The following is a 26,400-nucleotide window of genomic DNA, read 5'->3' as shown; positions in this document are numbered from 1 at the left end:
TATTAAAACATCTTTCATATTAAAATCATAGGAAAATATAAGTCTCAACATATGTCAATCTTGGACTCAAGAATACTTGAGACACGGCCCATACAATACAAAATATATAATTAATTACTCTATTACAATACTTTGAATAAAAGAAATCTAAGGATAGTTATGTCCTCAACTCAAGTGAGGACATAGTTAAACTTGGTTGAAAGAATCCTAGATTCTATGCTTCAAGACTCTTCTCACCTTCCACCTACACCTTTAGATATAAAAAATGTACGGGATTAGTACAATGCATGTACTATGTATGGCTTAATGCATAAAATCATAAGAAATGAACATCCATGCGAAATATGCTCTATTGATTAAAATTACATATTAAAGGTACCAGAATCACATTTAGAACACAATACAAGCTATACGCAATTTATATCAATTTAATAAACCTTATAGTGAACTTCAATATAACTTCCAATAAAATTCAAACATTATAATATAACATCAATAACACCTACAAAACATATAAACATGAGTTCCTACTACCAAAGGTTATTCTAGGGCTCACTTGAGTGTGTTATAAAGCGATCACCCATACAATCCCTTCAGACACACCAAAGAGATCCTTTAGACTTCCTACGATAAAGTTACTCTCATTAGACACAATAATATATATATATATATATATATATATATATATATATATATATATATATATATATATATATATTATATTGTGTCTAATGAGAGTAACTTTATCGTAGGAAGTCTAATATGTATGTATGTATGTACGTGTATAGATATTATGACATTCTCCTCTAAAACGTTTATCAAAAAACTTACTTAAGTAAATTAAGAAGAGAACGCTCATACCCCCTTTCCAAGATTACCTAAATAATCCTTAAGACTACCTAAGCTTACATAATGTCTACTTTATCAATTTAATTTCCCTATCTATAGTTATTCTTAAGACTTCCCTAGGTAAGTCATGAGGAGACCATTCTCATTCCCCCTTCACACCTTAACTAGGCAACCCTTAAACTACTCTAGGTAATACTTATTCATTAACATGATTTCTAACTTAAGTCATTATCTTTATTAGTTCACTTAAGAGATATTCAACACATAAAGACATTCAAGTAATGATCTTGGAAAAGACCTAGGGACTCACTCACTAACATCTTCCAATCTTAATCGTGAAATATCTAGATAGCGGCCCATACCACTACCTAAACTTCATAATACTTCTCCAATATTGCTAGGTATCTCATATGATGAAAATAAGCAATAATCGACATAGACCATGGTAGCTATGCATAATATCCGGAGTCAACCCTTTTCTGATAAAGGGTGTCCTACTTGCCAATGGTAGAACAAGAACACATCCCATGTAGGCACATATGGGAACCATAGACGAATAATGAGGTAAAACCTAACAAAAATAACAATTCTAGAATAGTGTCTTGCATGTATTGATAATTCTTTCGTTAGAAGTCTTTTTAATGAATGGCCAACGTTAGAACTCGCCTTAATGCTACTTGATGGACCAAGGAGGTAGATAATAGGAAAAGAATTATCAACATAGATTTAGTATATACTATGTAATAGGCTAGTATTGATTGGTACGAGGTAATAACTTAGTCAAATATTGAATACAATGCTTAATCGAGGTAAAGGTAAGGGTTAGTCTAGCAACACACGTAACCGGACAAAGGTGCGGAGTGAAATTTTCTAGATGTCGGACCAAGGATTTGGAAATACATAACTTATTACTTTGCATGCAAGATACTAGGAAAGAATTTTTATAGTTAGAATTATCAAGATAGGAACCTGTGGGGAATACTTAAACCCTAGTTACTGTTATTAATTTATTAAACTCCAAGGTTTGATTCTGTTAGTTGGTTACTTTAATTTAGTTAGTTATCTTTAGTAATTTAGAAATAAAAACCCCCTTTTATTGTCGTTTGTTTTCTAAGGAAATAATTGACTAAATAATAGTAATAATAGATTGAAGTTAAGTCTGAACTATTTTCCTCGTGGAAACGATCCCAACCTCATTAGTTGGGTTCTTTATTGATAAGACCGCCTTTCTTCTTATTTGAGAAGTAAGTTTGAGCGTATCAAATTTTGGCATCACTACCGAGGAAAGTAACTTTTAGATTAACTTAAACTTATTACTATAGTTTAGTCGATATTTTCTTACTTTTACTTTGTTTATTGTTTTTTATTCTTTCAGAACTATCTTCCTTGTATGCCAAAAACACGGAGAATAATGTTTCCCTACGATCACGAATTAGAGTGTTCACTACGCAACATGATTCGAAACTTGGGTATTAATGATGATGATCCAAACCAGCATATCCCAGCTCCAGTTGATGTTCATGGTCAGTTATTACCCGATGCTCCGGGTGAAAATTAATAGAGGGGACAAAATCCCCCTCCACATCCTCAAGAATACTATAGAGGCTATGACAATATAGCAGACTTCGATGGGCCACTTGTCTTGCCCCCTCTACCACCAGGCCACACCTATGTGGTAACTAGTAGCCTGATGCAAATGCTCACTGCTAGAGGTTTGTTTTCAGGGCTACATTCTAAGGATCCACATGCCATATAGCTAAGGTAAGGTCAGTGTGTAAAAGTTTTGTAGGGAGGCCTGATTAAGATTTGGATGTTATAGGGCTAAGAGTATTCCCTCTCTCACTGATGGGAGAGGCAGCTATATGATTCACTGAGCTCCCTTATAACTCAATTTTCACTTGGAACCAACTAAGGGACGTTTTCTTAGCACGCTACTACCCGGTATCCAAGAAACTAAACCACAAAGACATAGTGAACAACTATGTGGCACTACCAGGAGAGTCAGTTAGTAGTTCTTGGGATAGATTCACCTCATTTTTTAGAAGCATCCCCAATCACCGCATAGATGATGAGTCACTGAAGGAATACTTCTATCGGAGATAGGATGATAACAATAAAGCGGTGCTAAATACTATAGCGGGTGGTTCTTATGGGGAGTGTCCTTATGTTGACATTGCCAAAAAGTTAGAGAAAATCTCTCGGAACAATAAAGCTTGGAGTACGAAGAAGTCATATACATAGAGAAATACCTTAACAGTGCAATCCACTCACAACTCAGCCACAGATGAGATTCGTGAAGAGATGGCTCAGATGAGAACTGAACTTGGGTTGGTATTTAAACATATCGTTGGGGCTGCAGAAAAGATAAATGCAGTTAACTACTTGTCTAAACCACCACCACCAAATGATGGATGCTATTATGAGGAGGATTCCTATGTGGTAAATGAGCAGACGGGGGGTTTCCGACCGAGTGCCCAAGGCTCTAATCAGGAGAATTGGCTCCAAGGTCAAGGAAACCAAGGTCAAATCTATGGTAACTATAACCGGGAGAGTCATTATGTCTGAGATGGAAACTACAACCGCGATAACAACTTCAAGGGTAACTATCGTAACAGAAATGATAGGAATGGACCCTATGTCCCTCTTCAAAATCGTGAAGTTACTCCTAGTGATGGTGGATATAGTATGGCGCGATATGAGGATATGTTGCACAAATAATGAGGAGGTTCAATGATAATGATGAGCACATTAAAGAGTTAAGGAGTGATTTAGTGGGTATTGTCTAGGATTCTCTTGCCTTGGCTTCTCAATAGTCCTGATCTGTCAGATTCCCAACCTCACGGATGAAGACATGTTGTTCCACTTCATGGATGGGCCGCAAAGTTGGGCCAGGACAGAGTTGGAACGCCGACAGATCAGGACTATTGATGACGCCATCACACAGGCCAAAGCATTGACAGACTTCAGGCAGGAGAAGTCTTACAGTGCCGAGGAGGACGACGAAGGAGGTAGTCATAATAACGGTGGGGGAGGTCGTGGTGAATGCAAGGAGCAACGGCCACAACCCAAGAGGCGAGGCGAGGAGCAAAAGCCTTACAGGCATGATACCTATAGGTCCAACGGTAAGAAGTCCGGAGATCATGGCAACACGGTGAAGAAGATACAGGTTGCCAAGGGAGATGGTTGCTACGAATGCGGTGGGCCGCATGTTTATGCAAAGTGACCTTAACTGAAGAACCTTGGTGCTATCCTACGAGAGTGGAAAGAGAAGGAAGCACATGAGGAAGATGAAGTCGAGGAGACTAAGCAGTTGGGCTTGATAAGTCTATGCGGAGCTGTCACCAAGCAACCCCTGAAGCCGCCGAGGCAAGAGAAGCCAAGGCAAGAAAATCCGAGGCATGAGGAGCACAGGCATGTGGAACAGAGGCCTACGGAGCCTAAGGCATGCGGCGCATAATACGTCGACATCACGATTAATGGAAGACGTGCTCGTGCGTTGGTCGACACAGGTGCAGAGATCAATATCATGGCCAAGACGGCAGCAACGAGGTTGGGGTTGTGTTACAGTCCAAACAACGCCCAAATTAGGACGTTCAATGCACCACCAACTCCCGTAGATGGAGTCGCGCATGGAGTAAGCATCACGATAGGCGGTTGGCAAGGTAAAATTAACTTCACTGTCACTCCCTTAAATATCTTTGATATAATTCTTGGACAGGAGTTTTCCAGACATGTCACACGTTGATCAATCCTTACCTACAACAACTGATGGTCATGGAGAAAGGAGGAACATGTATGGTTCCCATGGTTAAGGCATCGAAGATAGAGGGACAGGTCCGGTTGACAGCCAAGAAACTCGAGAGGGTCGACGAGGGGAAGAAGATAACATCTGCAGCTAACATTGCAAGTTCGGGAGAAGACAATGGTGCTGAGAAGGCCTTGTCACCGCGCACGAAGAAGGTTCCAAGGATTAACGCTGTTGTAATGAAAGAGAAGCCGCCGAGGCACTTGCCTCCTATGAAGGAAAAAGTTCAAAAGATCGGGTCGAGAGAGATCGGGCAACCGCTAAGGAAGTTGCTCGACGGGATTGATCGAGTGCATAAATTGATGATCGCACGACAAAACTTGGACACCGATACAGCCGCTATGTGACGCGGTCGTCACATAAATAGGTGGGGGAGAGTGTGACGTCCCGCCACAATTCTAGCCAAATTTGACGTCCGAATGGGAGAGGAGGAGCTAGAGTTTTGAAGAGGATTGCAAGAAGGCTCTAGAACCTTCTAGTTTTGTGGAGAAGACTAGAGAATTCCCTAGAATTCTCTAGAACACTTTAGATCTTTATGGAAGAGTTTAGCATATACTAGATAATGTAGAATTCTCTAGAATATGGACTAAAGTGTAGTTAGAAGAAGGACTTGTATAGTAAATTTTATTTAAACTAAGGCCTTTAGGATGTAGTATAAATAGGAGGGCCATTCATTTATAAATCATCCATCCAATTTGTCCAACAATCAAGTAAAGTAGTAATACAAGCTTCCTTCTTCTAAAGTTCTCTTTTCCCTTTTCTAAGTCTTTTTTTGCATTCTCTTAGCGTTCCGAATAGTAAAAGGCTTACTTGAGCTTACAATATCGTGAAAGAATCATAAGTAAGTTGTCGAGTGCAACATGGAGTACGAGCAGATTCTCTAGGTCCGTGACAAATGCGTGAACAAGATTGACATTTGAAGTGTGCGACGCGAGCTGGAAACGAGGTGTTCTGTCTCAAGATATTACAGGCAGACTCGCAACGCGAGGCTGACACGCTCCTCACTGCATCAACTAAAAATATTAATAAAAATGACAGGATTTGGCCCGTAACGCAGCTACTTCCCAGAATTGTTAAATTCATATTTTTGGAATTTTAACTTCTTAAAAGAACTCATTTAAATGGAGGGTATTTTGGGAAAATTAATAGGAAGACTAAATATTGATATTAGGTCAGTTTTAGACCACTTTTACACATCCCAAATCAGATCAAACGAAATTTCTTTCATCTCTCTCAAGAAAGCTCTCTTTTCCCAACTCCATTGAATAACAACAAGAGCTTAAGGAAGAAGACGAAGACCTCAAACTTTTGATCCAATTTTCATGGATTCTTAATCTATAAGGTATGAGTTTTTTACTCTTGGAATTCGTTTCCCCAAGAGGTCCTTTCAAGATAATTTTTATGGACTTCAAACACTAGCGTTTTTACTCTACAAAACGAATTTTCTTCCTAACATTAGATTTATGATTTTCAATGAAAAGTAAGTGTTTTCAAAGATCTATTTCACATGAATTTATGAGTATATTCTTAGTATGTTTGAGTGTGGATCATGTTCTTATCTAAATGATTGTTTCGTATGATTGTCTCTACTACTTGATAATGTGAAAAAGTAGGGATTGGAACTAAGAATAGAATGAACTCCTAAATGACCCTTATCCTTTACCCTACATTATGCATTAATCTTGTACATGATTTGAAGAGTTATTCTTGATTATGATATTGAGTATTTCACCATATTATGGTTATGAATCTTGTAAGTTGAACGTAAGATCTTGATTAAGGTCCTTGGAAGCAAGAGGTAAGTCTTCTAAAGTTATGATTATTCTACCATGTTTATGTTACCCTATAAATGATTATGATATGTTGTGAAAGTATGTATGATGTTTCTATGTGGATATGCTGGTCTATGAACAAGTATTTGTGAGATCATGAAAAGAACACGATAAGTGCAAGTTACGATATTCTCTTATATGCTTTACACAAGATGATTATCTTATATTAATCTCACAAACGAAGGGTTAGAATGAAAGGAAATTCTAACTTATCCTAAAGAGTTCATGATCATGTTTATGTCAGGAGTTAATCTCCAATGATCTATGATAATTTTATGATAAAAGACAATTTAAAAATTATTCAAGTAAGGGACTAAAGCTAAGCACCGATGAACTAGGTATGAGTGGTGTCCCTTCCCTAGTTGGAAGGTAGGTTCACAATGACTCTCATGAGATTGAGAATGCCATGTAATGTGGAACTATGAGTCTCTAACACATCTCCTAGTTTTTGAACTACGTTTCCACCATAGGATAGTAGCAAGTGGATCCACCTACAAAGCTATGTCATGTTTGGTTCTACTATGGCCGATAGACCACCTTCTTTCTGTGTCGGGTTATATAACACCTGATTTCATGTTTAGCTCACATGGTCTATGTCGCTTCAGGCGAATGTTTCCTCAAGTAAAATAAAAGAAATGAATGTTGACTAGGGTGACTTGAGGAGTCCACTTAGTATAGGTAAGGGTATGGGACTCTACCTAGATATTGCACAAGTTGACTCTCATGGAAGTCCTAGGAGATTGTTCTTATATAATACAATCACATGAAATATATATATTTATGATACATGATGTTACTCTTATATGATGTTTGTCTTTATGATGAATATGCTATTGGGATACATTGTTAAATGAAGTGATGACTACTTAAGTTACAAGTTATATGAACCAAAGTTTTACTTATGGTCTCCTATATTATCTACTTGGTTGTGTGGGGTTACAGAGCTTCACATGACCATTGCACTTATAGGTTGGGGATAAGATCATTTGTAAGTGTTTTGTATGTTATGTTACATGATCTATTGAATATGAAAAGTTAATATGACTCTATGATAATATGTCTTTTCTTAAGATCATGTTTTATGTTGATGGAATCCTTAACTTGTATATGTTATATCGTATGTACATTGAAGACTTTCATATGACTTAGCACGTATTCTAAAGATATGATAAATGATCCATTTTCATGCATGTCATTAAATGTTATGTGCATATAGCCATACTTAGTACATGTGGCGTACTAACCCCATTACTTTATAATACTACAAATGTAGGTTCCGGCCATTGAAGTTAAGGAGGTCGATTTGAAGAAGCTTGGAACTCTTTCTCCAAGTCTTGGTAGGTCCTCATGTTCGGGGATGCTATCTTTCATATTCTATCTTATTCAAATTTTTAGTAGTTTTATGAATAAGTTATTTCCATTATGACCTTTGGATTCTTTTGTATTAAGGCCTATATGGCATATTGACTATGTATTGGCTAAGTCCAGATTTGCACTCTTCAGATGGTTTTATATATGTGAGACAATTTTTTAGAATATCGTATAGCTTATGAATAATAAGTATGAAGCCTAAGTATACTTCAAGTAGAATGTAAATTTTTTTAATTTTCCGCATTTTTTACTGATCACATGTTATGACGAATGCTAAGGGCTTGTCTGAGTCCTCTGAGAGGACGACGACGCCGATCTCATCTGGGTATGATCTCCTGGTGTGACAAGTTTTGTATCAGAGCATGAGGTTAAATATACTTAGGATTAATGTCTCACTAAACCACATTACATAGTATCTTGTTCATCGTTGTGAAGTGCGCCACAATTATGAATGAGAAACTATGTGATGACTATGAAATTTCTCTTTTCTTGATACTCCTATGCCGTGCCTCTAGAGTTTTGACACTGTGTGTCTTCTAGCATCTAATCCCTTTCTTGTGGTTATAGGCGATGAACAGACGAAGGAAATCGGCAAGAAGAGTAGGAGAAGAGATTGCGAATGTAGGAGCTACTCTCCTAGGTAATCGAAATTCTCCTCAAGTGCAAGTTGTTGCGAGTGATCAAGTTTCGGTGAATCCTCTGGCTATGACGGATGGTGAGGCGAGGAAAACACTGTTCCACATGGAGAAATCCATCACCACCCAAGATCGGGCCATTACGGCACAAGCTAACAGGGATGTCGTACCTCGAGAGAACCAACATGCTAGTACTATGGCTAGTTGTTTGAGAGATTTTGTGAAAATGAATCCTCCAATGTACTTTGGATCAAAAGTTAATGAAGATCCCCAAGATTTCCTTCATGAGGTCTACAAGATTTTGTTTGCTATGCGGTTTGAGTACTACTGAGAAGGCTAATCTTGTTGCATATCGACCTAAGGACGTGGCTCGGACATGGTACAATTAGTGAAAGGATAATAGGACTTTAGGAGGTTGTCCTGTGACTTGGGAGATCTTAAAAAATTCCTTTCTTGACAGATTGTTCCAAAGGAAGCAAAGAGAAGCTAAGGTAGAGGAGTTCATTAACCTTCGTCAAGGAGGCATGAGTGTCAAGGAATACTCGTTGAAATTCATTAAGCTGTCCAAATATACTTCTTCTTTAGTTTCTAATGCTAGGGATGAAATTAGCAGTTTTATAATGGGTCTGTCCGAAGATATTGAAGAAGAATGTCGTGCATCCATGCTTTATGATAATATGGATCCTTCTAGGTTGATGGTTCATGCTCAACGGGTTGAAGAAAGTCGTTAAGGAAGAGGAATGGGGAAGCTAAGAGGGCAAAGTGGTTTGAAAGTGGTTTTTCTAAGAGTAGGCTTGATTTTCAAGACAAGCCTAAGTTTAAGAAGAGGTTTTCAAATCAGGTTCCTTCTAATTTCTACAAGAATCGCAATAATAGAGGTTCTAATCCTAAACCTCAAAAAATGAGAAATATTGATCCACCAAAAGATAGATCAACTTGTGTTAAGTGTGGTTAGAAACATGTGGGTGAATATCTTGTTGGGACTAATAGTTTCTACGGTTGTGGCAAGGGTGTCCATATGGTGAAGGATTGTCCTAATGTAATAATCCAAGGCAAGGGGAATGGTCAAGCTCAACCAAGCGATCCTAGTTCTGAAGTTCCAAAAAGGAACAGTTTCTGTGCTCTCAAGGCTAGGCGTGAACAAGAAAGCTCTACCGACATCGTGGCAGGTATGTTATAAATTTTCTCTATTAATTTCTATGCTTTTCTTAACCCAGGTGCTACTCTTTCATTCGTTACACCTATGTTAGCTAGGAAGTTTGATGTACTTCCCAATGTTTTGATTGAACCCTTTTCGGTTTGTACCACAATGGTTGACCCTGTAGTTGCAAAAAAGTCTATAAATGAAAAAGTATCCTCTCCCTAGGATTGTCGATCTATTTGATCAACTCCAAGGTAAGTTATTTTTCCAAGATTGACTTAGGGTCGGAATATCACCAACTTAGGGTGAAAGGAGAAGATGTTCCCAAAACACCTTTCCAAACTAGATATGGTCACTATGAATTCCTAGTTATGCTTTTTGGGTTAACGAATGCCCCAACGACGTTCATGGACCTAATGAATAGAGTGTTCTTAGATTACCTCAACTCATTTGTTATTATTTTCATTGATGATATTTTGATATACTCCAAGAATGAAGATGAGCATGAGAGTCACTTGAGGTTGGCCTTGCAAGTCCTCAAAGAACACCAATTTTATGCCAAATTTATCAAGTGTGAATTTCAATTAAAGTTGGTGGCTTTTCTTGGCCATATTATCTCCGGTGATGGTGTAGAGGTTGACCCGAAGAAGACGGATGCGGTCAGAAATTGGCCTAGACCTTTGACTCCCATAGACATAAGGAGTTTCTTGGGTCTAGCTGGCTATTATAGAATATTTGTTGATGAATTTTCGTCCATTGCTTCTCATTTGATAGCCTTGACCCAAAAGAAGGTGATGTTTGAGTGGTCGGAAGCTTGTGAGAAAGGTTTTAAAGAGTTGAAAGATAAGCTTACCTCCGCTACGGTGTTGAACTTATCGGGAAATGAAGGATTTGTAGTGTATTGTGGTACTTCCCGAGTGGGCTTGGGATGTGTCCTCATGCAACATGTAAAGGGGATTGCTTATGCTTCTAGGCAACTCAAAGTTAATGAGAAGAATTACCCAACTCATAATTTTGAGTTAGCTGCTGTAGTTTTTGCCTTGACAATATGGAGGCATTTTTTATATGGTGTGCAAGTCAATGTGTTTACTAACCATTAAAGTCTTCAGTATGTGTTTACACAAAAGGATTTGAACCTCCGCCAGAGAAGATGGTTACAATTGTTGAGTATATGAGAAATTGAATTCTAGAAGAAACTCAAGGTTCTCGCTATTCTATACATCCGGGTTGCACCAAAATATATCATGACCTTAGAGAGGTCTATTGGTGGGATGGTTTAAATCGGTACATACCAGAGTTTGTTGCTAAGTGTCCAAACTGCCAACAAGTTAAAGGTGAGCATCTCAAACCGGGTGGGTTAACTCAAATCATGGATGTTCCTACATGGAAGTGGGAAGCCATCAATATGGACTTTGTTGTTGGGTTTCATCTAACTCGAAAGAAAAATGATTCTATATGGGTTATTGTGCATAGGTTGACCAAATCTGCCCATTTCATTCGTGTTAAGTCCATTTACACGGTTAAAAACTATGCAAGGATCTACAATAATGAGATTGTGAGTCTTCAAGGGATTCCTTTGTCCATCATTTCAGATAGAGGTTCCCAATTCACTTCTCATTTTTGGAAGGATTTTCAAAAGCGTTTAGGTACTCAAGTGAAACTTATCATCACCAGACGGATGATCAAGCGGAACGTACCATTCAGAACCTTGAGGATATCTTAAGAGCCTATGTCATCGATTTCAAGGGATGTTGGGATGATCACTTACCTTTGATTGAGTTCTTTTACAACAATAGCTATTATTCGAGCATCTCCATGACAACTTTTGAAGCTCTTTATGGTAGAAGGTGTAGATCTTTGATTTGATGGTTTGAGGTTGCTGAGTCCTCACTCCTTGGTCCAGGGATTATCTATGAAGCAATAAAGAAGGTTCGAATCATAAGGGATAGATTGAAGATAGCCTATAGTCGGCAAAAGTCTTATGCCGACAATATAAGAAGAGATCTTGAGTTTGAAATAGGTGATCTTGTCTACTTGAAGATTTCACCTATGAAAGGGGTGATGAGGTTTGGTAAGAAGGGGAAGTATATTTCCCGGTATGATAGCCCTTATGAGGTTTTACAACGATTTGGGAAGGTTGCCTATGAGTTGAAACTACCTAGTAAACTAGCTTTGGTTCATCGGTATTTCATGTGTCTATGTTAAGAACTGCACAGGTGACCCGCTGTCTATTCTACCTACAGAAGAGGTTCCGGTTGAGATCCTAGATTGCCAAGTCAAGAAGTTGAGAAACAAGGAGGTTGCCTCTGTAAAAGTTCTATGGAGGAACCATCTTATTGAGGGTGCAACATGGGAGGCTCAAGCCGACAAGACCCGCTACCCTCATATCTTTAGTCCGTAAGGTTAGACATTCATCTTAATTGAGAAAGTAATGCATGATCATGAAATCGAATTGTTTTCTTAATAGGTGCATGTTTGATAAAGGTTGTACTAACTAGAGTGTTAAGAAAATGTCTTCATACTCTATTCTTGCACTTACGTGGAACATGTATGCATATATTTTCTTTAGATTTTGTTGTTTTGTTGCCGTCTTGATAAGAACGATAGGATGGTGAAACTTTGATGCATTTTGAGCTTATGACAAGGGTGAGAAGGAAATTCCTCACTATGTGTTATGAATATGGAGCTCTGATATGTTGTGTATCATGAATTGAGTGTTGTGTGTAATGTTATGGTATGTGTTGTAAGGAGTTGTGATATACTCCTATTAGTTGTGACTCGTTGTGATTTTATGTTGTTGATCGGTTGAGCTGCTAGTATTGAGTCTATTCCTACCCTCCAAAAGATTGTAGTGTCATTCAGGGACGAATGTTCCTAAGGGGGGGATAATGTAACTTTCCGGAAATGTCATGACTTAGACTAGAGATTAATCCATCAAATAACCTTAAAATGATGTTTCCGTACCTGTATTAATGTAATAAACTAATTTGGAAAAGTTTAGAGCCAAAACAACTAAGAAAGACCTTGACGTCCGAAAACTAGCCAATTTGAACTAGTTGATGTCCCTATGTTTGGTGAAGGTTTCGAAGTGTCAAATGAAGTCCAAAACCTGTAAAGTGACCTTTTATAGGTATTATGTAGTACAAAGGGTCCAAAAGTCTAGTAACGACTCCCCAAGGACCCCCCTGGGGGTCCTTGTGGAGGACCCCAACCTGGGTAGGCAAGATGACAAAGAAGCCTGCGAGAACAAGATTGGGACTTGAAGTGTGCGAGGGTCTTTTGTATGATTAATAGGACGATAAATGTTGATATTAAGTTAGTTTAGACAACTTTTACCCGTCCCAAATCAGATCAAACGAAATTTCTTTCATCTCTCACAAGAAAGATATCTTTTCCAAACTCCAATATAGAACAAGAAGAGCTTAAGGAAGAAGACGAAGACCTCAAGCTTTTCATCCAATTTTCGTGGATTCTTCATATATAAGGTATGGGTTTTTCACTCTTGGGATTCCTTTCCCCAAAAGGTCCTTTCAAGATAAGTTTTAAAGAACTTCAAACACTAGGGTTTTTACTTTACAAAACAAATTTTCTTCCTAACCATAGATTTACGATTTTCAATGAAAATTCAGTATTTCCATGGTCTATTTCACACGAATTGATGGATATGTTCTTAGTATGTTTGAATTACATGTGGAGCATGTTATTATCTAAATGATGGTTTCTTACGATTGTATCTACTACTTGATAATATGATAACGTAGGGATTGGAAATAAGACTAGAATGAACACTTAAAAGACTCTTATCCTTTACCCTACATTATGCATTGATCATGTACATGACTTGAAGAGTTGTTCTTGATTATGATATTGAGTTCTTCTAAAGTTGTGATTACTCTATCATGTTTATCTTAGCATATAAATCATGATGATATGTTGTGAAAGTATGTATGATGTTGCTATGAGGATATGCTGGTAATGAAAAAAATAAGATTAATGCAAGTTATGATATTCTCTTGTATGATTTACACAAGATAACTTGGTTATATTAATCTCACAAACGAAGGGTTAGATTGAAAGGAAATTCTCATCTAATCCTAAAGAGCTCATGTCATGTTTATACAAGGAGTTAATCTCCTATGACCTATGATAAGTTTATGATAAAGACAACTTAAAGGTTATTCAATAAAGGGACTTAAGCTAAGAACCGATGAACTAGATATTAGAGGTTTCCCTTCCCTAGTTAGAAGGTAGGTTCACAATGACTCTCATGATATTGAGGCTGCCATGTAATATGGAACTATGGTTATTTAATACATCTCCTACTTCTTGAACTATGTTTCCACCATAGGATACTAGCTAGTGGATCCACTATAAAGCTATTTCATGTTTGGTTCTACCTTGGCCGGTAGACCACCTTCTTTCGGTGTAGGATTTTATGACACTAGATTCCATATTTAGCTCACATGGTCTATGTCGGTTAAGGTGAATGTTCCCTCATGTAAAATGAAACACAAGTAAATGAATGTTGACTAGGGTGAATTGAGGAGTCCACTTAGTATAGGTAGGGATATGGGACTCTACCTAGACATTGCACAAGTTGACTCTAATGGAAGTCCTAGGAGATTTTTCTTATGTAATAAAATAACATGAAAGATATATGTTTATGATAAATGATGTTAATCTTATATGATGCGGGTATTTATGATGAATATGTTATTGGGTTATATTTTGAAATGAAATGATGACTACTTATGTTACAAGTTATATGAAGCAACGTGTTACTCATGGTCACCTATCTTATGTACTTGGTTGTGTGGGGTTATTGGACTTCACATGACCATTGCACTTGTAGATTGGGGAATGGATCATTGGTAAGTGTTTTGTATGCTATGTTACGTGATCTATTGAATATGAAAAGTTAATATGACTCTATGATAATATGTCTTTTCTTACGATCATGCTTTATGTTGATGGAATCCTTAACTTGTATATGTTATATGGTATGTGCATTGAAGACTTTCATATGACTTAGCACGTTTTCTAAAGATATGACAATTGATCCTTTTTCATGCATATCATTAAATGTAATGTGCATATACCCATACTTAGTACATGTGACGTACTAACCCCATTACTTTATAATACTACAACTGTAGGTTCTAACCATTGAAGTTAAGGAGGTCGATTTGAAGAAGCTTGGAACTCTTTCTCCAAGTCTTGGCCGGTCATGTTCGGGGATGCTATCTTTCATATTCTAGCTTACGCAGATTTTTAGTAGTTTTAAGAATATTCTATTTCCATTATGTTCATTGGATTATTTTGTATTAAGGCCTATATTGTATATTGACTATGTATTGTCTAAGTCTAGATTTGCACTCTTTAGATGATTTTATATGTGTGAGACAGTTTCTTAGAATATCGTATGGCTTATGCATGATAAGTATGAAGTCTAAGTATACTCAAGTACAATGTAAAATTTTTCAATTTTCCGCAATTTTTACTGATCACATATTTTGACGAATGCTAAGGGCTTGTATGAGTCTTCTAAGAGGACGACGATGCCGGTCTCATCTGGGGTATGCTCTCTGGGTGTGACAAGTGAGACCAAAGGACATTACAAAGAACTCATAGTGACCCATATCTAGTTCAGAATGCCATTTTTGGTATATCCTCACCTCTCATCCTAAGTTGGTGATATCCCGATCTCAAGTGAATCTTACAAAAGCAACTTGCCCCTTGGAATTAATCAACCAAGTAGTAAATTAGAGGGAGAGTATACTTGTTATGAATAGTGACTTGATTGAGTTGGCGATAATGAATGCACATTCTAAGTGACCCATCCTTTTTCTTCACAAACAATATCGGAGAACCACATGGAGAAATATTAGGTCTAATGAAGCCTTTGTCTAGTTAGTCCATGCGTTGAGCCTTCAACTCTTTCAATTCGGCCGGAGTCATCCGACAAGGAGGAATTGAAATGGGGTTGCTATCCGATAACAAGTCAATATCAAAATCAATTTCTCGTTCAAGAGGAATTTCGGGAAAATCATTAGGAAAGACCTCCAGAAATTCTTGTACTACGGGGACTAACTCAATGGGAGGATTTGTTGGAGTCTAAATCTTTGAATCTTACAATATGGTATAGACACAATTTGGTGATCATTTTACAAGCCTTAAGACGAGATAATACGACCTCTAGGAATAGTATTCCCCCCTCCACTCTAAGACGGGTTCATTTGGAAAATTGAACTTGACAATTCTTGTTCTACAATCAATGGAAGCAAAACAATCATGCAACCAATCCATCCCCAAAAATTACATCAAAATCGACTATATCAAGTTCAACTAATTCAACATGAGTAGTTCTCTATTGGGCAACAATATAGGACAATTTTTATATACCCTCTTTTCAACCATCGACTCACATACTGGGGTATTTACCGTGAAAGGTTCATTTAGAATATTGGGAATAACATCAAACTTCCTAGATATCAACAGAGTAACAATAGACAATGTAGCACCCGGATCAAGTAAAGCATACACATCAATAGAGAAGACTTGTAACATACGGTCACCACATCGGGAGAATTTTGTTGCTCACCCCTAGAGCGAAGTGTATAAAAGTGATTATTCTTTGGAGCATCCACATTAGAACCACTATCTTGATCTTGCCCGCTACCTTTATCTTGCCCCTTCAAATTAAGGCAATCCCTAACCTGGTGGTTATTCTTGCCACACTCAAAGCAATTGTTCGTCCCAACAAGGCAATCACCATAATCACTACAAGAAAGTGGAGATACTACGACATTTTCAAAATGTCACATTATGTGTTTAAATGTCACAAATTTGTTTACCGGTATTTATTTTACATTTGTATCAAATGTCGTAAATTTTAGTGTCGGGTATTTTTCCGACATTAGGTAATTATCGGTAATAATTTGTGATTATTTTGTGACATTTATTATGTGCCAATTGAAAAGAATTTGTGATATTTGGGTGAATATTGAAAAGAATTTGTGTCATTTACTTTGCAACATATATGTAAATGTTGGTAAGATTATTACGACATTTATTTTTTGACATTTATGTGAATGTTGGTAAGATTATTATGATATTTATTTTTTGACATTTATGGTAATCGATAAGAAATGACATTTATTTTTGACATATAGGTGAATGTCGGTATGAGATATGACATTTATTTTCGATATTTAGGTAAATGTCGGTATGAGATATATGACAGTTATTTTTGATATTTAGGTAAATGTCGGTATGAGATATATGACATTTATTTTTTATATTTAAGTAAATGTCAATATAAGATAGATATATATATATATATATATATATAAACACATATATATATGAAATTTATTTTCAATAATAAGGTAAATGTTTGTATGAGATAAATGACATATATTTTTAACATTTAACTATATGTTGATATGAGATATATGACATTTAATTTTTCGACATTTGTGAAATATCACTTAAACTTTCAAGACATTTATTTGTGGCATTTATAAAATGTCAGATTGAATTTTCTGACACTTTAGTTAATGTCATAAAAATTGGTGACATTATTCATATTTTGCTAATGTCATATTAATATTCTAATATCGCTACCAAATATCATTAAACATCCTAGAAATATATATATATAAAGCAAATATTTTCTAATATTATAATCAAATAACAAAATAGCAATATAATAAGCTCTTTTTGTAGAAGTAAATAATGTCAAATCAAATTATCTTTACTTTCTCAAGTAAAATTGAGCTCAAAGAAATGTAATAATCTGAACATAAAACCAACTTATTAACTCCTAATTCAAATGGAAGTAAAATCTCCAATAAATTTTCAATAAATCTTTATGAAATCATCAATCCAAAAGTCGGGCATGTTAAACTCAATACTTGACCTCAATTTCCTTTAAAAAATCAGCACAAGAAATGCAAATAAGAAAATCTATAACTATATAATAATAGAAATTAGATTAGATCCACGTCAATTAGAACAATTTGGGGTATAAAAAATGACAAATTGAATTTCTCTAAAAACACAAAGATTACAGAATTGATGCAAAAGTAGTAAATTATATACATGAAATTTTTCCTCCTTTTGAAAGAAAAGAAAGATCTTGTAGTTTTTTTCAAACATGGCACTTCTTTTTATTTGTGTCAACTAGGGTAGTTCAAGTATTCTTGATCATGTCGAGAAAAAACATTAAATTGAATATTTTGATACTTTACGGAATACAAAACTTAACATTTCATTGAATACATAAGTGTGACAAAATTTTTAGAAGGAAATTAAAAAAAGAAGAAGTAGGATACACGATTGCTTCAATAAAACAAATATATAGTGTTGGGGCAAAGATACAAACATCTTATAATGCAACTAATAGTTTGATAGCATTAATATGCATTCATATTGTGTATGTTATTGTTTATTGTAAGAACTCATCTTACAATAAGCTAAAAACTCTAGCATACAGATTATATAACACATAATAAACCATATAAGACCATAGCAGATTTACATATTAAGTTAAATCATTTCCTTTTCCAAAAAAAAATGAACCTAAAGGTCAGCTCCCCCAACCCATGAACTAGTCAACTAGTCATCATCAATAATATATGTTCTTTTCTAGAATATAAAAGAGGAACGGAGAAGGGACAGTAGAAATTAAAATATAATTACTTCAGATATATTACGGAAATGTGAAGGAGTAGTCACAATGTAAAGTAGTAGCGTGAATCACAATCCCCCGCAATGAACTTTAACTCAATGAACCGCTTCCAGAAAAAACAAATAGAGAAAGAGGAAAAGTAGGAGCAAAAAATCCACACGAATGTGTAATCTTTAGAACTAATCACCTCATTCAATCGCATGCAACAAGTTCATAGAATTGAGTATCAAACCAACCAATCATCACATTCAGTTACACAAATGAATTTTAATTTCTGAAAGTTGTGGGAGTGACATAAAATATTCTTTCTTCTGGAATTATGTCGATGTTTGGGAAGTTTAAAGCAGTGAATTCTGATATATAAGCAAACTGAGATTAGAAATGTGTCTTTAGGAGTGTCGAACCTGAAATGCAGCTGGAAGTAAACCAACTGAAGACATTTGAGAGGTTCTTCCGCCCACCCAATCAAACACAGGGAATCTGGCTAACCAACCCTCACTTCTAGCAGTGTTGTCAAGCAATGTGTTCTCTTGTGTAATGGCACCCTGCACATGAGTGGCAGTAATCAAGAATGAGAAGTGAGAACTATTTAAGAGTAATGCTACGCACAACCTGCAATGTATACTATAATGGAGAGTAAATGAAATGATGGAACAAGAGGATAACAGATCTAGCAGAAACTTTTTGTATGCCAACTAAAACTCCTAAACCAGCAGATGCAGATTACACAGAGGTAAACCAGTCATGCTTTTTTAACTCTCTTCCACAGAATTTTCATTTTCTAACTAAATATGATACTCATCAGAAAGCTACTCCACATTATGGCTAAAATCTATGAAAGCAGAAAAAAGAACCTAAAGTCAAAACATGTTTTGCAAATATCAGGCCGGCTTCATTGAAGGCCTTATGAACTTCTAGCAATCTATTTCGGGTTTCTGGAGTGTCCCCACTCTAATTAACATAAAAAGATCAAAAAGAGCATCAGAAAATCCTCTATTTATGAAGCCCCCGATGCTTTGGCATAGTGGTGAGAGTGTATTTAGGCTAGTCCCACGTCACATGGTAAAACACTGCCACAAAACAAAAGCACGGTATTTAAGTGGAACAGTGTAGAGGAGTTGGCTCATTATCTATCGAGTTCCGAGATATTTTTCACTAGCCCTTGGTGATTTCTTTATTATCAAAAAACAGATTCTCTATTTTTGTCAAGGAAAAAAAACAGAAATTAGATGCATCACCAGGGGCATGTTGTGCAATTTGATTATCAATGCCTACTTGATCTGTGTTGTCAATAAATCTTATCTGCCAAGAGATGGTAAAGCATTGTATAGGCTTCAACTTCCAAAGTTATGAACTTACAAGTTTTGGCAACTAAGTGTAAATGTTAACCTACGGTAAGATACAACTATCTGATGTTTTTAGTTATTTCAGATGCAACTGTATTTCTAAGTCAATATATCAGTTCTCAGATAATATTCACTCATTAATGATATTTATATCCATGGCAGCAGCAGCACACTACTAGATTCTAGTGTCGCATTTATACTAGTGACGCGCTAAGAAATGTCTTAATATTTTTTTTTCAAAATCTTTTTTGTTTATGTCATGATCATTGAATATACAAATACCATAAAGAGACCACCAAAAATTGTTTCTTTAAGACTTAATAAATAACAAGTACTTCAAAATTCTACATATTGAAAATCTATCAAGAATTATATCCATGGAAAAAAATTATACTTACCAGAACACCAACATGTATATCTTATTTTTTGATAACGAGATGGTGTAGTTAAGCTTCTCAATGTATTTAAATAATGCAACTTTTCCTTCAAGTGAAAATACAATAGTTTGATTTCAGTGGTTGTACAAATTTAGAATATTATGTAAGCCTTTTGTACACTACTAAAAAAGCAATAATAAAATCTTATAAATGAACATTCTAAAATGCAAAATTGAACATTATATAGCTACTGCCTAAATGTAGTTGCAAATTACCCGACTAATAGTATATTGAGCGTCATGGTGGTCATTATTAACACCAGAGAAACAACCTTCTAAATTGAATAAAAAATCATAGAATAAATAATGCCAGTTGTGTGAGGTCAAGGACTCAATAGGCAGCTATAACTATAAACCATTGTGTTTGATTCTAACCAGATGTCACCATGTTTGATGTTCCTACATCACAATCATGAATCACCTACAAATAAGGTATTCCAATAAATCATATGTCAAAGATATAGAGAACCTTGAAACATTATAGTACTGGATAAGTTTCTTTTATCATGTTCACTGGACAAAACAATAAAGGTTTGGGCTGCTAATGATAGTGGGAACTTGGAGGTTACATATACTCATCAAAAGGATTTTGGTGTTCTTTCTCTCTGTGGCATGCATGATTCAGAAACAAAGCCTGTATTACTCTACTCTCTCAACGAAAATATTATTCTTGTCTATCTTGAGAGGATTAATGAATTTACAGGATAATATTTCTTTGTTGTTGACCAGAAATCATATTATTTTTCTTCCCCCAGTGAGAAAATTTACCAAGCAAGGAACATATAATAACATAAAGAAGTACTAGTTTAGATTTTCAGAGGTAGTTAGCTTAGAACCTTGCCATTTAGTTGCTTTTAACTATTGAGCTCTTGATAATTCGCTTAAACGCCTTAGTGCACTCTGACCAGTGAAGCCAATATTAGCTTAACTTATTTTTTTACTAATTTATCTTTAAAAATATATGGCACAACGCAATAGAGTATGAGAGGCATTACCTAAAATGAAAGGGGAGGAAACGACTACTATTTGCGAGCAAGGACATACAGGGGCGTTCTTTAAAATGATCAACTATTTTTAAGATTTCTGTATTCATCGGCTTTATTTTTTACTTTTCATCGTTATACTTTATAGGGTATTACTTTGGTAAAACATTATGGCTAATTTATATGGCAATCACCAAGCTTTCAGACTTAGAAATACTTGTGCCTCTATATTTGCAATCAGTTAGTTCTATCTATAAAGTTGATAATTTGCCTCACAGTAACAAGTTGATCTTTCTCACTGGACAAAACCCCGTTTCATTGGAAAACTTATTGAGACTCATTTCACATTGTTCTTATTTAATAATGTATCTTTCAGCTAGTACTTCAGTATGAGAGGGAAACATTTTACTCGGCAATCCCCACCAATATAAATCAATGGTTCTGTCGCCTCAGCAATTTCTCAATAGCAGTGTATAGAGAAACAATGAGAAAAAAAAGAATGTTTTCAAAAGAATAAGCAATGGTTAACTTGCACAAATTTGAAGCTTCAGTACAGTAGGATGACCATTTCTTCTTTGCGAAATCAAACCTGCTATGAATGTCACAGGCCAGAGTAATTCATTTCTGCAAATCAAAATTTAATGGAGGAAAAAGCAATTTTTATACTTCCCCTGAAAATGGGAGTTACAAAGGAAATGAAAGAAACTCTATACACATTTACTATGAGTAAATTGAAGGCACTCAACCCAATTATACAGAAATCAGGAAAAACAAAAATCATAAATAGAAGAAAAAGGAAACAGAGCAATATCTTATAAAAAAAATTGCTACTTAGAACGCTCAAGATAACAGTATATCAAAATTGGGACTCGATGTGATGTGTTGGCTCAAAGGAGAACAACCCCAAAATAGGTCAAAGAATTAAGGCACGGCAATTTAAACTTTTCTCTCGAGATACAATTTTCAGAATCAAAGAAGGATAAGCTACTGAAAAATTATACATGGATTTTGATTTTCATAAAATGAAAAATCATATACACTCTGGATTGTCTGGAAAAAAAGCTACAGAGAACTAATAGTTCAAAAAGAACTTTGTTGAATAATTGAGAACAACTAGTAGTGAACTCATGCTTAAATAATAGAAAGGGAAGGGAGCAACCTACATAGAACTAACTTCACAGGGAGCTCATTAGAATGTAACTATTTTTACAGAAAAGATTTAGTACATAATAATCATGTAGATTAAAGAAGCCAACATAGATTTACTAAACGATTGCAACAATCTGGTCTTTCATTTATTAACATTGTCCAGATAGAGGAAATGCACAGGTAGTGAGAATATATGGTCTGAGTAGACAATATACAATGTAGTTTCAAATATAAAGACACAAAAATTTAAAATTTTCCCTCGAGATATGAATTCCAGAATCTAAGGATGATGATCTACTAGTACCTTATAGTTGGCTTCTGATTTCTATGAGTTTCATCAAACTAATATTTTCTTTCCTTATCCATCGCAAAGTTGTATACAAATATCTGTGGAATATATCTTAAAGTAACAAATTAACAAGAAGAAAACACATTAACCTAACATATATAACTTAATCATGCAACTTTTACCGAAAAAAGGAAATTCTAAAAATAGCTAGCACTATAGAATAATTAACAAAACATCATGCAGGCGCATGAAAGAATCAACACAATACTTAAGGATTGCAAAATTTTCTTCTTCGTTCCTACATACTGGATATATAGAAGTGTCTGTACCCAAAAAACAGTGTGTCATCTTCAAGCTCGTCTTCAGATTCGTTTTCAAACTCTTTTTAACACTCCTCTTCAAATAGGTTGAATAGAAAGGGCAACAAAAGAGATATTCAAACTAAAATTAATCAACATAACCATCTTTTTTAAACTCGTTTACTTATTGTCGGCTTTTATGTTGTCTTAAACTTTTTTACTTACTGTTGACTTTTATGTTGGTTCAAATTCTTTTACTTGCTGTTGTTTTTAATGTTCAGACAACAACATTTAACTTTCAAAGAAAACAATGCAGAAAAGATCGAGGATCCAAAATTCTCTTGACTAAAGATAACCAAGGAATTTGTCCGTTAACCTACTTTTAAGCACTTCTTGTCCTTCTAAACAAACATATGATTCTTCTTGAGTCTTACCTAATAACATAGAAACTTTTTTGGACACAAAAACTTTTCAGTTTGGATACTTTTGAAACTCTTTAGAGTTGGGATGCAGAAGTTTTTCGATTTATCTGATAACATCTTTTAGATATAGGATCGAGAAGTTCATCGAGGTTGAGAAAACAACAACAATTTCATCTTATTACCATATAAACTAGATTTTCTTAAGGGCAAAGAGAAATCTATATGAAAAAAGAGAATTTTTTTTATATGAGAGTATAATACTACTAAGAGCTAGAATTGTTTCTAGTCAATACAAGAAGCTCGAGTTTCACAAACTAGTAAAGATGAAGAAACTCAATTGTATACTAAATCGTATAAAAAAAAGTATTCTATTACACGCTAGACTCTAAAAACTAGCACAAATCATATCAACAACACAATACAATCAAAACCACAACACAAATTTGTAATCCAACGCAATAAACCCAAATGAAATAAATTCAGACATTTAAAGATAGAAATTTCTACCTGATAAACTCTATTCCAACAAAATCCTTTCTATAGGATGCAACTTTAAGACATCATCTGCTTATTGGAAGCATTTCGTTCTATGCCTGATGAAAAATGAGGCAAATATGAGGTATTTCCGTATGTAGGCAATAAACAGCCATGAATGTGAAAAATTGAGAAAAAACTCAGAGATATTTTGAAACCATTGTACAATTTGCTTTATGAAGAATTGTTACACTATGTATTTTGATAAAAGAATTACGAAAAGATTAAATGAAAGTGTCAAATAAGTTTTGATTTGATTTTTGGTGACAGATTGACTTGGTTTGGTTTTTTGTGACAGATTAACCAAAAGCTGATATAATGTAATTAAGTAAATTTTTTATCAAATAAACATTTTAAAAATTTATTAATCTTTTATAAAATACAAAAAAATATTTTATTTTTCAACTTTTATAATTCTATCCAAACCATTTTTAAAATAAAAAGTAAATGAAAATAGGATTCTCTTCTTCTTCTTCTAATGTTCTCTCTTCTCTTCTTTCTTCCGTAAGAAAATCTAAAAGTTCAACAATCAAAATAAATATTCTTTTTGATTATCTTATCTTCCTCCTCATCTCCAATCGTGACTTTTCCCTCTTTCTAAACTGAATGTTCGACTTAAAATGGATAAGCCATTTTTTGGGAGATTTTACAATTTTGAAACAATACTAAGCTTTTTTTCTTGGATAAATGAAGAATAAATCATTCTATAGATATGAAAAATGAATAATATTGTAATGGTACCTATTATTTATTGTTTTAGAAAGAAAATTAACAAACCCAAAAAGCCATAATTTGAGAAAATGTATGTGTAATGTTAACATTCAGTGAAAAATCAATTTTTATTGTTTTTGTTATTTCTTTTGTAACCGTTTTGTTTATATGATTTAAGAAATATAGTTTTGTTCAATTGTCCATGAATATTTAAAGTGTAGGAAATTGAAAAAATCAATTTCTCAATCACTATCTATAATTAGTGAAAGAAAAAAATAATGACTACTGCTCTGTATCACACTCAAAACCCAAAGGCAAGGAGAACAAGAAGGAGAAGGAGAAGGAACTAGAAAAGGAAAAGGAGAAATTGAAAAAGAAAGCGAAAGAGAAAGAGAAAAAAATTGAAGTCATCAATTATGATGTGAAGCAACAATATCCACCATCGATTAGATTGATGGTTATGTATACCGTTGTGAATTACTTTTTTTGTTGATAAGTTGTATAAAACAATTGATGAAGTGTTTATTTTTGCTGATAATATTAATGATTTTTTTGTGGAAATCAAAAATCAATTTATGATGGAAAAAAAGAAATGTGGTGTATGTGGCAACATATATAACCTATGCTGTAAAAAAACACCACAAAACTATCTACATGTGCCCCAACAGAAAGGATATATGTGGCAACATATCTCACAGAAAGAAGATATGTGCCAACATATATCATAGATTTAAGATATGTGACAATATATGTCACAGAAAGTAGATATGGGGCAACATATGTAATAGAAAGAAGCTATGTTGCAACATATGTTACAGAAAGGAGATATCTAGTAAAATATGTCACAGAAAGGAGATATGTTTCAACATTTATTGTTACCAATTGGTATCTGCGGCAACATATATAACCTTTTTTGTAAATTAAAACTATAAATTATTTACATGTACCCCAAAAGAAAGGATATATGTGGCAACATATGTCACACTATGAATTATCAAAAGAAATTTAAAAAATAAAATAAAAAAGTCTAAAACAATCGTCCTTTCATTTTCCCTCTCTCCTCTCCTCTATAAAAGGTCGTTTCGTTTCATATTTAATTTATTTTTACTAATTTTCGTTTTCTTTTCTCTTTGCTTTCTCTCGTTCTATTATTTCTTTACAATTCAAATTGTTGCTATATTTTCTAAAACATCAGTGGTAATATGTTGTGATTTTCTTCTACAACAAAGCGTCGTTGCCCTCATCATTTCTAGTTTATCGTTGATATCTTTTAAGATAAAATATAATAGTTATTGGTATTAAATAAGGACCTTTTTAGTGATTCTTATCACTTCTTTGTTTGTAGGATGGTTGGGTTGTTATTTCTTTTGAAATATTATTAGAAAAAAAAACAATTTAAGATGTACATGTTTCCACATATGACATGTCTGTTGCAATTTTTCCAACAAAACGTGCATATATTGTCACATATGTCACTTCAAGGTTGACTCAATCGATAATAGAGCGGTTTAGGAATGGAAAAATGTCAAATTGGATCAAATTTCACTACTTTGGACCATAATTAAACAATAGAACTATGTTACACTTGAAATAATAATTTACGTGGGTGTTATGTAACCATCATATGAAGTTACTTGGTCATTGTATGATGAACTAGTGATATGATAGTCTTTGTAAAAATAATTGATAAAATTGATGAAAGTTGTTGTATTAGACCATATTTTTATACTTAGACATGTTGTATGATCATCTAATAGTGTTACATGTTGAATTAGTGAATTAGGTTACAATTTATTTTAATTAACCCCCCCCCCCCCCCACAAAAAAAAATCATTTTATTATATTCATATGTTGCCACATATGACATGTCTGTTGCAATTTTTCCAACAGGACGTGCATATGTTGC

At 34.7% G+C, this 26,400-nt stretch overlaps 1 long non-coding RNA gene across 3 annotated transcripts; it reads right to left on the bottom strand.

Moving 5' to 3' along the window:
- On the bottom strand, nt 1-24,051 carry LOC138340644 (uncharacterized). Of its 3 annotated transcripts, XR_011213357.1 has the most exons (5): nt 23,757-24,051; nt 22,544-22,626; nt 20,070-20,154; nt 18,730-18,870; nt 1-250 (listed from the first exon to the last, which is right to left on the bottom strand). It is a non-coding gene; the product is annotated as an uncharacterized lncRNA (long non-coding RNA). The 3 variants fall into 3 exon arrangements; XR_011213356.1 differs by lacking the exon at nt 22,544-22,626 and having other exon boundaries at nt 23,757-24,045; XR_011213355.1 differs by lacking the exons at nt 20,070-20,154; nt 22,544-22,626 and having other exon boundaries at nt 23,757-24,033.
- Between the last annotated feature and the right edge of the window lie 2,349 nt (nt 24,052-26,400).

Source organism: Solanum lycopersicum, chromosome 12 (genome assembly GCF_036512215.1).
Source record: "Solanum lycopersicum chromosome 12, SLM_r2.1".
In the NCBI taxonomy this organism is placed as follows: domain Eukaryota; kingdom Viridiplantae; phylum Streptophyta; class Magnoliopsida; order Solanales; family Solanaceae; genus Solanum; species Solanum lycopersicum.
Note: the sequence above shows the minus strand (reverse complement) of the source record. Positions and strands in the feature narration are given on the sequence as shown.